The 12,818-nt window shown below is 41.4% G+C and overlaps 1 protein-coding gene across 8 annotated transcripts in view; it reads right to left on the bottom strand.

The window, feature by feature from the left end:
* Exoc6 (exocyst complex component 6) overlaps positions 1-12,818 on the bottom strand; it is a 212,909-nt gene that overhangs the window by 89,843 nt on the left and 110,248 nt on the right. The gene's annotated exons all lie outside the window — the stretch shown is intronic.

The following is a 12,818-nucleotide window of genomic DNA, read 5'->3' as shown; positions in this document are numbered from 1 at the left end:
CCTTTTCCCCACATCCTCGCCAGCACTTGTTGCTGTTTGACTTCCTAATGGCTGCCAATCTTACTGGAGTGAGATGGTATCTTAGGGTGGTTTTGATTTGCATTTCTCTGACCGCTAGAGATGGTGAGCATTTTTTCATATACTTGTTGATTGATTGTATGTCCTCCTCTGAGAAATTTCTGTTCAGGTCCTTGGCCCATTTGTTGATTGGGTTATTCGTAATCACATTGTCTAATTTTTTTAGTTCTTTGTATATTCTGGATATTAGGGCTCTGTCTGAAGTGTGAGGAGTAAAGATTTGTTCCCAGGATGTAGGCTCCCTATTTACCTCTCTTATTGTTTCTTTTGCTGAGAAAAAACTTTTTAGTTTGAGTAAGTCCCATTTGTTGATTCTAGTTATTAACTGTTGTGCTATGGGTGTCCTATTGAGGAATTTGGAGCCCGACCCCACAGTATGTAGATCATAGCCAACTTTTTCTTCTATCAGACGCCATGTCTCTGATTTGATATCAAGTTCCTTGATCCACTTTGAGTTAACTTTTGTGCATGGCGAGAGAAAGGGATTCAGTTTCATTTTGTTGCATATGGATTTCCAGTTTTCCCAACACCATTTGTTGAAGATGCTATCCTTCTTCCATTGCATGCTTTTAGCCCCTTTATCGAATATAAGATAGTTGTAGTTTTGTGGATTGGTTTCTGTGTCCTCTATTCTATACCATGGGTCCACCCGCCTGTTTTGGTACCAGTACCATGCTGTTTTTGTTACTATTGCTCTGTAGTATAGTTTGAAGTCTGGTATAGCTATACCGCCTGATTCACACTTCCTGCTTAGAATTGCTTTTGCTATTCTGGGTCTTTTATTTTTCCATATGAATTTCATGATTGCTTTCTCTATTTCTACAAGAAATGCCGTTGGGATTTTGATTGGCATTGCATTAAACCTATAGAGAACTTTTGGTAATATCGCCATTTTGATGATGTTACTTCTACCTATCCATGAACAGGGTATATTTTTCCATCTTCTAAGATCTTCTTCTATTTCTCTCTTTAGGGTTCTGTAGTTTTCATTGTATAAGTCTTTCACCTCTTTTGTTAGGTTGATTCCCAAGTATTTTATTTTTTTTGAGGATAGTGTGAATGGGGTGGTTGTCCTCATTTCCATTTCAGAGGATTTGTCGCTGATATACAGGAATGCCTTTGATTTATGCGTGTTGATTTTGTATCCTGCCACTTTGCTGAATTCATTTATTAGCTCTAATAGTTTCTTTGTAGACCCTTTTGGGTCTGCTAGGTATAGAATCATGTCATCTGCAAATAGTGATAATTTGAGTTCTTCTTTTCCTATTTTTATGCCTTTAATTTCTTTCGTCTGTCTAATTGCTCTGGCCAGTGATTCGAGAACAATGTTGAACAGAAGTGGTGAGAGAGGGCATCCCTGTCTTGTTCCAGATTTTAGAGGGAATGCCTTCAGTTTTTCTCCATTCAGAATGATGCTAGCCTGAGGCTTAGCATAGATTGCTTTTACAATATTGAGGTATGTTCCTGTTATCCCTAGTTTTTCTAGAGTTTTGAACATAAAGGGATGCTGTACTTTGTCGAATGCTTTTTCCGCATCTATCGAGATGATCATATGGTTCTTATTTTTAAGCCTATTGATGTGGTGAATAACATTTATTGATTTCCGTATATTGAACCAACCTTGCATCCCAGAGATAAATCCTACCTGATCATGGTGCACAATTTTTTTGATATGTTTTTGTATCCGGTTCGCCAGAAGTTTATTGAGAATTTTTGCATCTAGGTTCATTAGAGATATTGGTCTGTAGTTTTCTTTCTTTGAAGTGTCTTTGTCTGGTTTAGGAATCAGGGTGATGTTGGCCTCATAGAATGAATTTGGAAGTTCTCCCTCTTTTTCTATTTCCTGAAATAGCTTGAAAAGTATTGGTATTAGTTCCTCTTTAAAGGTTTTGTAAAACTCTGCTGTATACCCATCCGGTCCTGGGCTTTTCTTAGTTGGTAGTCTTTTGATGGTATCTTCTATTTCCTCAATTGATATTGGTCTGTTTAGGTTGTCAATATCCTCCTGACTCAATCTGGGCAAATCATATGACTTAAGAAATTTATCGATGCCTTCACTATCTTCTATTTTATTGGAGTATAAGGATTCAAAATAATTTCTGATAATCTTCTGTATTTCTGAAGTGTCTGTTGTGATATTGCCTTTTTCATCCCTTATGCTGGTAATTTGAGTTCTCTCTCTTCTTCTCTTCGTTAGCGTGGCTAAGGGTCTGTCGATTTTATTTATTTTTTCAAAGAACCAACTTTTAGTTTTGTCAATCTTTTCAATTGTTTCTTTCGTTTCGATTTCATTAATTTCAGCTCTGATTTTAATTATTTGTCTTCTACTTCTTTTGCTGTTGTTTTGCTCTTCTTTTTCTAGGATTTTGAGTTGAAGTATTAGATCATTTATTTGTTGGTTTTTTCTTTTTTTAAGGAATGAACTCCAAGCAATAAATTTTCCTCTTAGAACTGCTTTCAATGTGTCCCATAGATTCCGATATGTTGTGTCTGTGTTTTCATTTATCTCTAAGAATTTTTTAATTTCCTCCTTGATGTCTTCTATAACCCATTGATCATTGAGTAACCTATTGTTCATTCTCCAAGTGATGCATGATTTTTCCTTACTTCTTTTATCGTTAATTTTCAATTTCATTCCATTATGATCAGATAAGATGCATGGTATTATCTCTACTCCTTTATATTGTCTAAGAGTTGCCCTGTGACATAATATATGATCTATTTTTGAGAAGGATCCATGTGCTGCTGAGAAAAAAGTGTAACTGCTTGCTGTTGGGTGGTATATTCTATATATGTCAATTAAGTCTAGGTTATTAATTGTGTTATTGAGCTCTATAGTTTCCTTATTCAACTTTTGTTTGGAAGATCTGTCCAGTGGTGAGAGAGGTGTGTTGAAGTCTCCCATGATTATTGTATGGTGGTCTATTAGACTCTTGAACTTGAGAAGAGTTTGTTTGATGAACATAGCTGCACCATTGTTTGGGGCATATATATTTATGATTGTTATGTCTTGTTGGTGTATGGTTCCCTTGAGAAGTATGTAGTGTCCCTCTTCATCCCTTTTGATTAACTTTGGCTTGAAATCTATTTTATTTGATATGAGTATGGACACTCCTGCTTGTTTCCGAAGTCCATATGAGTGATAAGATTTTTCCCAACCTTTCACCTTCAGTCTATGTATGTCTTTTCCTATCAAATGCGTCTCCTGAAGGCAGCATATTGTTGGGTCTTGTTTTGTGATCCATTCTACTAGCCTGTGTCTCTTAATTGGTGAGTTTAAGCCATTAACATTTAGGGTTATTATTGAGATATGGGTTGTTCTTCCAGCCATATTTGTTTATTTATGTTACTAAACATGGTTTGTTTTCCTCTTTGATTATCCCCCCCCCTTTACTGTACTACCTCCCGCTGTTGGTTTTCATTGATATTTTCCATTTCCTCTTCCTGTAATATTTTGCCGAGGATGTTTTGAAGAGATGGTTTTCTAGCTGCAAATTCTTTTAACTTTTGTTTATCATGGAAGGTTTTAATTTCATCTTCCATCCTGAAGCTTAATTTCGCGGGATACACAATTCTTGGTTGGAACCCATTTTCTTTCAGTGTTTGAAATATGTTATTCCAGGATCTTCTAGCTTTCAGAGTCTGTGTTGAAAGATCAGCTGTTATCCTGATTGGTTTACCCCTAAATGTAATCTGCTTCCTTTCTCTTGTAGCTTTTAACTCCTTATTCTGTATGTTGGGCATCTTCATTATAATGTGTCTAGGTGTGGATCTCTTATGATTTTGCACATTCGGCGTCCTGTATGCTTCTAGGATTTGGGATTCTGTCTCATTCTTCAAGTCTGGGAAGTTTTCTCGTATTATTTCATTGAATAGATTGCTTATTCCTTTGGTTTGGACCTCAATACCTTCCTGTATCCCAATGACTCTTAAGTTTGGTCTCTTTATGTTATCCCATATTTCTTGAATGTTCTGCTCATGGTTTCTTAACAGCTTTGCTGAGCTGTCTATGTTCTTCTCCAGTTGAAATACTTTGTCTTCATTGTCTGATGTTCTATCTTCTAAGTGTTCTACTCTGCTGGTAGTATTCTCAATTGAGTTTTTAAGTTGGTTTATTGTTTCCTGCATTTCCAGGATTTCTGTTTGTTTGTTTTTTATAACCTCTATCTCCCTGTATAACTGATCTTTTGCTTCTTGGATTTGTTTATGTAATTCATTGTCGAAGTGGTCGAAGTGGTCTTTCATTGTCTGATTTTGCTGTCTAATGTCTTCCTTGAGACTCCAGATCATCTGAAGCATGTATATCCTGAATTCTTTATCTGACATTCCATCTGATGCAGATATTACCTCTTCTAAAGTTGAGTTGACCTGCATTGCTTGTGGTCCTTTCTTTCCTTGTCTTTTCATACTGATCGCGTTTCTTTCTGCTTGGTGAAACTGTTGTGTTATTGATTTTTCCCCCTATATATTTATATTGCTCTTGTATAGCTGCAAAGTCTCCCTCGCAGGCTTTGGCGGTGGCTCTGCCCCTCCTCCAATTGAGGCAATGTGCCTACCACGCCGGGAGGCCGCTGTGCCTGTTCTTTCGGTGGTCACAGGTCCGCCTACCTTGCAGGCGTGAGCAGCGGCTTTGCCCCTCCGCTGGCCGCTAGGCCTGTTCTGTCTGTCGGTTGCAGGTCAGTCTACCTAAAAGGCGCTGGTGGCGGCTCTGCCTCTCCCCCAACCGGGGCGATGTATCTGGAGGGCCACTGGGCCTGTTTTGTCGGTGGTCACGGTTCCGCCTACCTTGCACGCGCGTGGAGCAGCTGAGTCCCTCCGAGAGTTGCTGGACCTGACCTGCCGATGGGTGGCACGTGCACCTACCTTGCAGGCGTCGGGGTGGCTCTGCCGCTCCGCGGGTCACTGGGCCTGATCTGCTGGTGAGTCGCAGGTCTGCCTAACTTGCAGGCGCCCGGCGGCTCTGCCCCTCCCCCAACCGGGGCGGGGCGATGTGTCTGGCCGGCCGCTGGGCCTGTTCTGTTGGTGGTCACGGTTCAGCCTACCTAGCAGGCACGTGGGGCAGCTGTGCCCCTCCGCAGGTTTTTGGGCCTGACCTGCCGGTGGGTCGCAGGTCTGCCTACCTTGTAGGCTCGGGGGGTGGCTCTGCCGCTCTGTGGATTGCTGTGCCTGTTCTTCTGGTGGGTCGCGGGTCTGCCTACCTTGCAGGCGCCCGGCGGCTCTGCCCCTCCCCCAACCGGAGCAATGAGTCTGGCGGTCCACTGGGCCTGTTTTGTCGGTGGGCACAGTTCCGCCTACCTTGCCCGCGCGTGGAGCAGCTGTGTCCCTCCGAGAGTTGCTGGGCCTGACCTGTCGGTGGGTGGCAAGTGCGCCTACCTTGCAGAGCCGGGGGTGGCTCTGCCGCTCCGCGGGTTGCTGGGCCTGATATGCTGGTGAGACGCAGGTCTGCCTACCTTGCAGGCGCCCTGCGGCTCTGCCCCTCCCCCAACCGGGGCGGGGCGATGTGTCTGGCCGGCCTCTGAGCCTGTTCTGTTGGTGGTCAGGGTTCTGCCTACCTAGCAGGCTCGTGGGGCAGCTGTGCCCCTCCGCAGCTTGTTGGGCCTGACCTGCCGGTGGGTGGCAAGTGCACCTACCTTGCAGGCCCAGGGGTGGCTCTGCCGCTCCGCGGTTGCTGGGCCTGATCTGCTGGTGAGTCGCAGGTCTGCCTACCTTGCAGGCGCCCGGCGGCTCTGCCCCTCCCCCAACCGGGGCGGGGCGATGTGTCTGGCCGGCCTCTGAGCCTGTTCTGTCGGTGGTCAGGGTTCTGCCTACCTAGCAGGCTCGTGGGGCAGCTGTGCCCCTCCGCAGTTTGTTGGGCCTGACCTGCCGGTGGGTGGCAAGTGCGCCTACCTTGCAGGCCCGTGGGTGGCTCTGCCGCTCCGCGGTTGCTGGGCCTGATCTGCTCGTGATTCGCAGGTCTGCCTAACTTGCAGGCGCCCGGCGGCTCTGCCCCTCCCCCAACCGGGGCGGGGCGATGTGTCTGGCTGGCCGCTGGGCCTGTTCTGTTGGTGGTCACGGTTCAGCCTACCTAGCAGGCACGTGGGGCAGCTGTGCCCCTCCGCAGGTTTTTGGGCCTGACCTGCCGGTGGGTCGCAGGTCTGCCTACCTTGTAGGCTCGGGGGGGTGGCTCTGCCGCTCTGTGGATTGCTGTGCCTGTTCTGCTGGTGGGTAGTGGGTCCGCCTACCTTGCAGGCGCCCGGCGGCTCTGCCCCTCCCCCAACCGGAGCGATGTGTCTGGCGGTCCACTGGGCCTGTTTTGTCGGTGGTCACAGTTCCGCCTACCTTGCACCCGCGTGGAGCAGCTGTTTCATTAGTGCCTGGGCACACTCTCCTTGTTTGCCTCCCTCAGGCCCTAAGTTTGTAGAGCTTGGGGCTGAGAACCCCCAGCAATTTTCTTACCTTCTGGTAGCCACGCCCCTGTATCTGGTGCAAGAGACCTCAGTTGTCAGCACTGGTGGGAGCGGTAGCCGTGAGTCCCACGCCGAGGCGAGTTGGTGCAAGAGACCTCAGTTGTCAGCACTGGTGGGAGCGGTAGCTGGGAGTCCCGCGCCGCGCGGCTCCCGCCGGCTCCTGCGCCAGCGCCGCCACGGCTGCCGCCGGCTCCCGCGCCGCTGCCATGGCTCCCGCCGGCTCCGGCCGGCTTCCGTGCCGCCGCCGCGGCTGCCGCCGGCTCCTGCGCCGCTGCCGCTGGCTCCCGCGCAGCTGCGGCTCCCGCTGGCTCCCGAGCCGCCCTCGGTCTGGCTATTGCGCTCACAGGAGAGCTGGGAGGGGCCCTTAAGTTTTCCCCGCTGATCTATAGCTGAGAGAGCTGTGATCAGTCAAAAAACAGAGATGATGACGTCAGCTCTCCAAGATGGTGGCCGCTGGCTTCCTCTGTGGTCTGACCGATGTGGAGAACCGAATTGGATGGCTTCCTTCCCCGTCTCAAGCCCAGAATTCAGCTATGAGTACAGTATTTGCACAGCTGGCAGGAGCCTGCAGAATCCGTAGCGCTGTATCTTTGCGTTGTTATCTCATTGTCGCTTCCCAGCGAGCGCCGCAGACTCTGGCCGCGGGGCGATTTGCTTCCTACGCAGCGCGACCCTCCGTGCGGACAAATCTCTCGCGTTTGAGCTCTAGTAGCTGGTCCTTATGCGATGGAAATCCTTCCTCTAGGTTTCGGAGCACCTCAATTTTGCTGGAAATTCCTAACAAGCTAGCTTTTAGCCATTCTACCTTGTCTTTTTCCTGCTCAGTGACGCAGTACCCGGGGGTGCTGCACTCCCTTCGCAGCCATCTTGGAACTCTCTCCCTTTTTATTTTTTGAGACAGGGTCTCACTAAGTTGCTTATGGCTTCGATAAGTTGCTGAGGTTTGCCTTGAGTTTGTGATCCTTCTATCTTAACCTCCCAAGTCATCTCCTTTTATTTTTTACTGTATTAAATAACATTCCTAAAACTATATAAAGCACAAATATTTATTACATTTTAAAAGATTTTTTAAAAGATGGACACAATATCTTTACTTTATTTATTTATTTTTATGTGGTGCTGAGGATTGAACCCAGTCCTCAACGTGTGCGAGGCAAGGGCTATACCACTGAGCTATAACCCCAGCCCCTACATTTATTTTTAAAGATGCAAATAAAGCAGGATTTGACCAAACATGAACACTTCTTGCTACTGTTCTAATGTTCTCCATTTTAATGCAGGTCCTTTTCTGTTTACTTTATTTAGTTTTTGGTGCTGGGGTCCAACCAAGAGCTTTGTGCTTGCTAAGCTCCTGCTCTAACACTGCTTCCACCCCAGCTCCAGTGCAGGGACTGTACTATTTCTGCTAACCCTAATTCTAGTAGGCCCAAGGAGGCTATTTCTCTCTGATTTGTTTTAAAATATAGAATCAAGACTTCTCCAGAAATGAGCAGGGCTTCAGGGTTACTTGGTATCAAACATTCAAGACAGAAAATGTTTTAATTGATCAATAGTATCCCTTGAACAAGCCAATTATTCACCCTAATAAAAGAAAGGTGGTTGGTTGACAACTCCTTTGGTTTTTCAGAAACACTGAAATTGTGCTTAAAGACACACTGCAGAGCATCTTTTTCATGTGAAAGTTATCATTTACAGATAATATCTTTTGTTTAATTTCCCTATACATCCTTGAATGCTGAGTCTGGTTTCTTCATAAACCAGAGAAAGAAAACCTATCAGCACCTGTGTCCTATTTGGGCCAGCAAGATTTACCTTATGACCAGTATTCCCCCCATGTAGTTTTTAATATCAACTGAGCAATTTTTTCCTTAAGTCCTTGCCCTTTGAACCTATAACTTATACCCTTCCTAAATTTTAAAGAACACTTCACAATAATTAAATTTAATATGCAATAACTCTCCTAAATATCTTACAGCTTAATCTCTTCTGAGGACTAAAAAATGCTTAAAGAAAACATTCAAATCTTATATTATTCCTCTACAACCAAATAATCAAACTTTGGAGTCTTTTATGAAGTCATTTAATTCTCTGGCACTACTTTTATTCATAAATAAAAACATTCATACTATAAAAGCTATTAAATACTTCTTATTTAAAAAATCTTAACTCCAAAATATGTTTAAACAAAAATAAAATATGAGCTTTAAACACAGACATGATTTTTTTATCCATAACTTTTTTTTTTTTTTTTTGTATTGGGGATTGAATCTAGGGATGCTTTACCACTGAGCTACATTTCCAGTCCATTTTATTTTCTTGTTCTGAAACAAGATCTCAATAAGATTGCCCAGGCTAGCCTCAAAACATGCAATTTTCCTGCCTCAGCCTCCCAAATCACTGGGTTAGAGGTATATACCACTGTGCCTGGCTTCCATAACTCTTTAATGACAAAAAACATAACAACTCTTAAAGCTCAATTTTAGGTTATGTATGTAGAGTTTAAAAATAAAAATGTCAAAGAACTGATAATCTAGAGTAAATTTAGATTTACATATCTTTTAATTAATCATTGTCTGTTTCTTCATATCCCAATTTTTTTTCTTTTTTGTAGTAGTGGGGATTGAACCCAGAGTGTTCACATGCTAGGCAAATACTCTACCACTAAGCTATACCTCAGCCCCATATTCTGAATTTCTTTTTCCTCTCAGTAACCAAAATTAGAATAGTGAGTGTATTTGGCAAAGCATAATTTTTTAAAAATGTCAGCATAAATACTTTCTTGAATAGATAATGATCACAGCTTATTAAAATGAGCAGAACGCCAGGCACAGTGGCACACACCTGTAATTCCAGTGGCTCAGGAGGCTGAGGCAGGAAGATTGCAAGTTCAAAGCCAGCCTCAGCAAAAGTGAGGCACTAAGCAATTCAATGAGACCCTATCTCTAAATAAAATACAAAATAGGGCTGGGGATGTGGCTCAGTGGCCAAATGCTCCTGAGTTCAATACCTGGTATCCCCACCGCCCAAAAAATGATCAGAAATCAATCTAATAAAATCAGATATTTTTGTCAAAGAGAGGAGAATATTGTAGCCTTTTCAGTTGTAGCATTAGCACTCAATATTTGCCTTTTAAACTTCATATATAAAAGGAGTTGGAACTGATGTTCTAGTTCTATATTCAGACATTAGGTTTTAGGGAAAATTATACATAATAATATGATTAATGACTTTTTTCTTTGGTATTATAAATTCAGTTTAAAAATCAAATCATAATTATTAGAAAGCCACTATATCTCCTCTGTAAATAAAAAAATAATAATTCCAAAATGCTATATTTCTATGCTTTCTACAAGTGGTTTTTTATTTGTTTTGTTTTGGTTTGGTTTGGGTACTGGTGATTAAACCAGGGGCGCTTAGCCACTGAGCTACATCCCAGTCCTTTTTTATATTTTATTTAGTGCCAAAGTATCACTAATTGTTTAGGGCCTTGATAAATTGCTGAGACTAGCTTTGAACTCACTGTCCTCCTGTCTCAAGCCTCCCAAGCTGCTGGGATTATAGGCATGAGCCACCATGCTTAGCTCTACAAATTTAATAATATCTTTTTTTTATTGGTTGTTCAAAACATTACAAAGCTCTTGACATATCATATTTCATACATTAGATTCAAGTGGGTTATGAACTCCCATTTTTACCCCAAATACAGATTGCAGAATCACATCGGTTACACATCCACATTTTTACATAATGCCATATTAGTAACTGTTGTATTCTGCTACCTTTCCTATCCTCTACTATCTTAATCAGGTATGAGTATTGTGTTTCAAGAATCCACATTAGAGTAGGTAATAACAAGTACATGTTAGAACTTTCAAATTGTCCCACAACAAGTTTAAAGACAATTAAAGTAATTATATTTAAAGGAAAATATAAAGGTAACTAATGCTATAGATTAGAATTGCAGTTTCAAGAATAACTCTCAAGACCAGGGATGAGCCAGCACATCCTTTAGCATGCACAATGTCCTAGGTTCAATCCCAGGATCTCCCCACTCCAAGAATAATTCTCAATTTTACTCTTTTTGAGTCAAGTTGTAAGATGAGTACTAAAGAGATACTTTTTGTTTTTCCCTTTCACTAGTATTTGTTCACCTAAAAAAAGATGAATATATCCCCATCTGTAAAAACTTAAAGATAATAGAGATTTTAGTTATAGTTAGTTATTAGAGAGTATATAAACAAATTCAAATCCACTGAAATATAAGTCAAACTATCCTCCATCCCTTTATTCACAAGTACTCCTATTTCAGGCTCCTAACACTTCTTGTATATGTTCCTTTCTCTTTGTAACCATTGATCCTATTTCAGTCATTTTTCATCTCTTTCTTGAGCCACTGACTTCACTTCCTTAACATGATACTTTTTGTTATCCTTCTCCAATCTACCATCCATGTTGAGCCAGAGGTAAACTTTTGAAAAAATAATTCCAATCATGTCACACCTTAAACATTCTTCAATAGTTCCCCAACACTTTTAAAATAAAATATAAACACTCCAAGCTCCAGTCTCACATCTAGCATCCCATCCTCTCCTAAGCTCTGTGAGCCTACCATGTGCCAGGTACTGTACTCATGCATTACCTCCTTTCATTCTTACTACAAATTATTTTCCTCTTTTGACAGATGAGAAAACTGCAGTTTAAGGAGATGAATTGACTTGTTAGCATCAAGACTCAAACTAAAGCTTATGTTATTAAGCACTGCATAGCTTCTGTTTAGAACAGAATGTTAAATGAAAAACAGGATAGGAATAAAAATTGTTGATGGCTCTGATATATCCACTAGAAAAACTTACCATTGTAATCAGACTTACTCTTATGTTATTCCTTTTCAGGTAATACTCAACTTACATTCACTACCTTTTTCAAAGGCTACATGATGGTGTGTGTGATATGTTATGCTACATAACCTCTAGTATCTAAAGCTAAAGTTAGTGTCTTTAGAAATTTGGGTGTAAGTGGTTGGTAAAGTATGATGAAGCTTAAGCAGTGATTTTTTAAAAAGTTTTGCCACACAACAGAATCACTCAGAGAAGTTGGTAAAACCTTGGAACTCACCCTCAGTTTCTAATTTAGGAGGTCTGAGGTAGTATTTCTAATTATTTCCTCTGTGATACTAATGTTACTGGTCTGGCAACTACTTTGAGAACTGCTGGCTTATGGGAATCACATAGCACAACAAATGCTATTTGTTAGACATTTGCCTTCCTTTCTTCTCCTATTCTTATTACTCATGAACAGGAATTACAAAATCTTTCAAAGAATCACTACTCACAAAGAAAGAACAATGTAAGACTTTAAATCAGATACTCATTCACACTGGCAGAACACATTTCTTTTTCCATTTATTTTTATCTTGTTTAAATCCAAAATAGTAGTACTTTACGATAAGAAACAGATACAATAAAATTTCTGCTTGAAAAATAATTATAACATATAAACTGCCTTTTCGTGATTTAAAATTTTGAGTTTCCCTGAAAAAGAATATCTCCTGCTATTCCATATATAAATTCAGAAGAATGAATTTCAGAGTAAACATGAAAGCAAGAATTACCACTTCATGTGTTCCAGAATGTTCACAATCAGAAATGTATCACCTGACTATAATACAGGAACTTTCTAGATAACTGGATGTAGCATAAAGATTAATGCTTTGCTTCCATTAACTGAACCTTTTTTATTGTGCCAGACATTTTTACAGAGGTGAATCAGAAGACCTGCTCTTCATCCCAGCTCTCAACCTAATGAGCATGATCATTCTGAATTACTGATTTAGCCTTTCTAAGCCTCGGTTTCCTTATCAGCAAAAAAGGAATAATATCACATTTCCCATTTCCATAAACATAGGATATTATTTTCATCATATCAGATAAATGACATTTCTTGCCTATAAAATTAAATTGGCTATTGCTACCAATAGTTGTGCTGCTCTCCATTATTAAGTGTATCAACTTGCTATAACATTCTTTACTTATTCTATTGATTTTGTCTGAATCCTCACTTTAAACCTTTCTGAGAAAAAAAAAAAAACAAGCTTAACGATATTAGATCTTCAACAAGGCAGTCAATGTCACAGATAAAAAGGGGACATCATGAAACAAATTGAATCATGAATGCAAGGTGTGAACCTTGTTTGGACCCCATTGAAAAAGTCAATCAAGATAATCAAGACAACATTGACATATACTAGGAAACTGATACTATGGAATCATGTTAATTTTGTTACATTTTGTTAAC

Source organism: Callospermophilus lateralis, chromosome 15 (assembly GCF_048772815.1).
Source record: "Callospermophilus lateralis isolate mCalLat2 chromosome 15, mCalLat2.hap1, whole genome shotgun sequence".
NCBI classification, from domain to species: Eukaryota; Metazoa; Chordata; class Mammalia; order Rodentia; family Sciuridae; genus Callospermophilus; species Callospermophilus lateralis.
The sequence above is the reverse complement of the archived record's forward strand: the minus strand, read 5'-3'. Positions and strand labels throughout refer to the sequence as shown.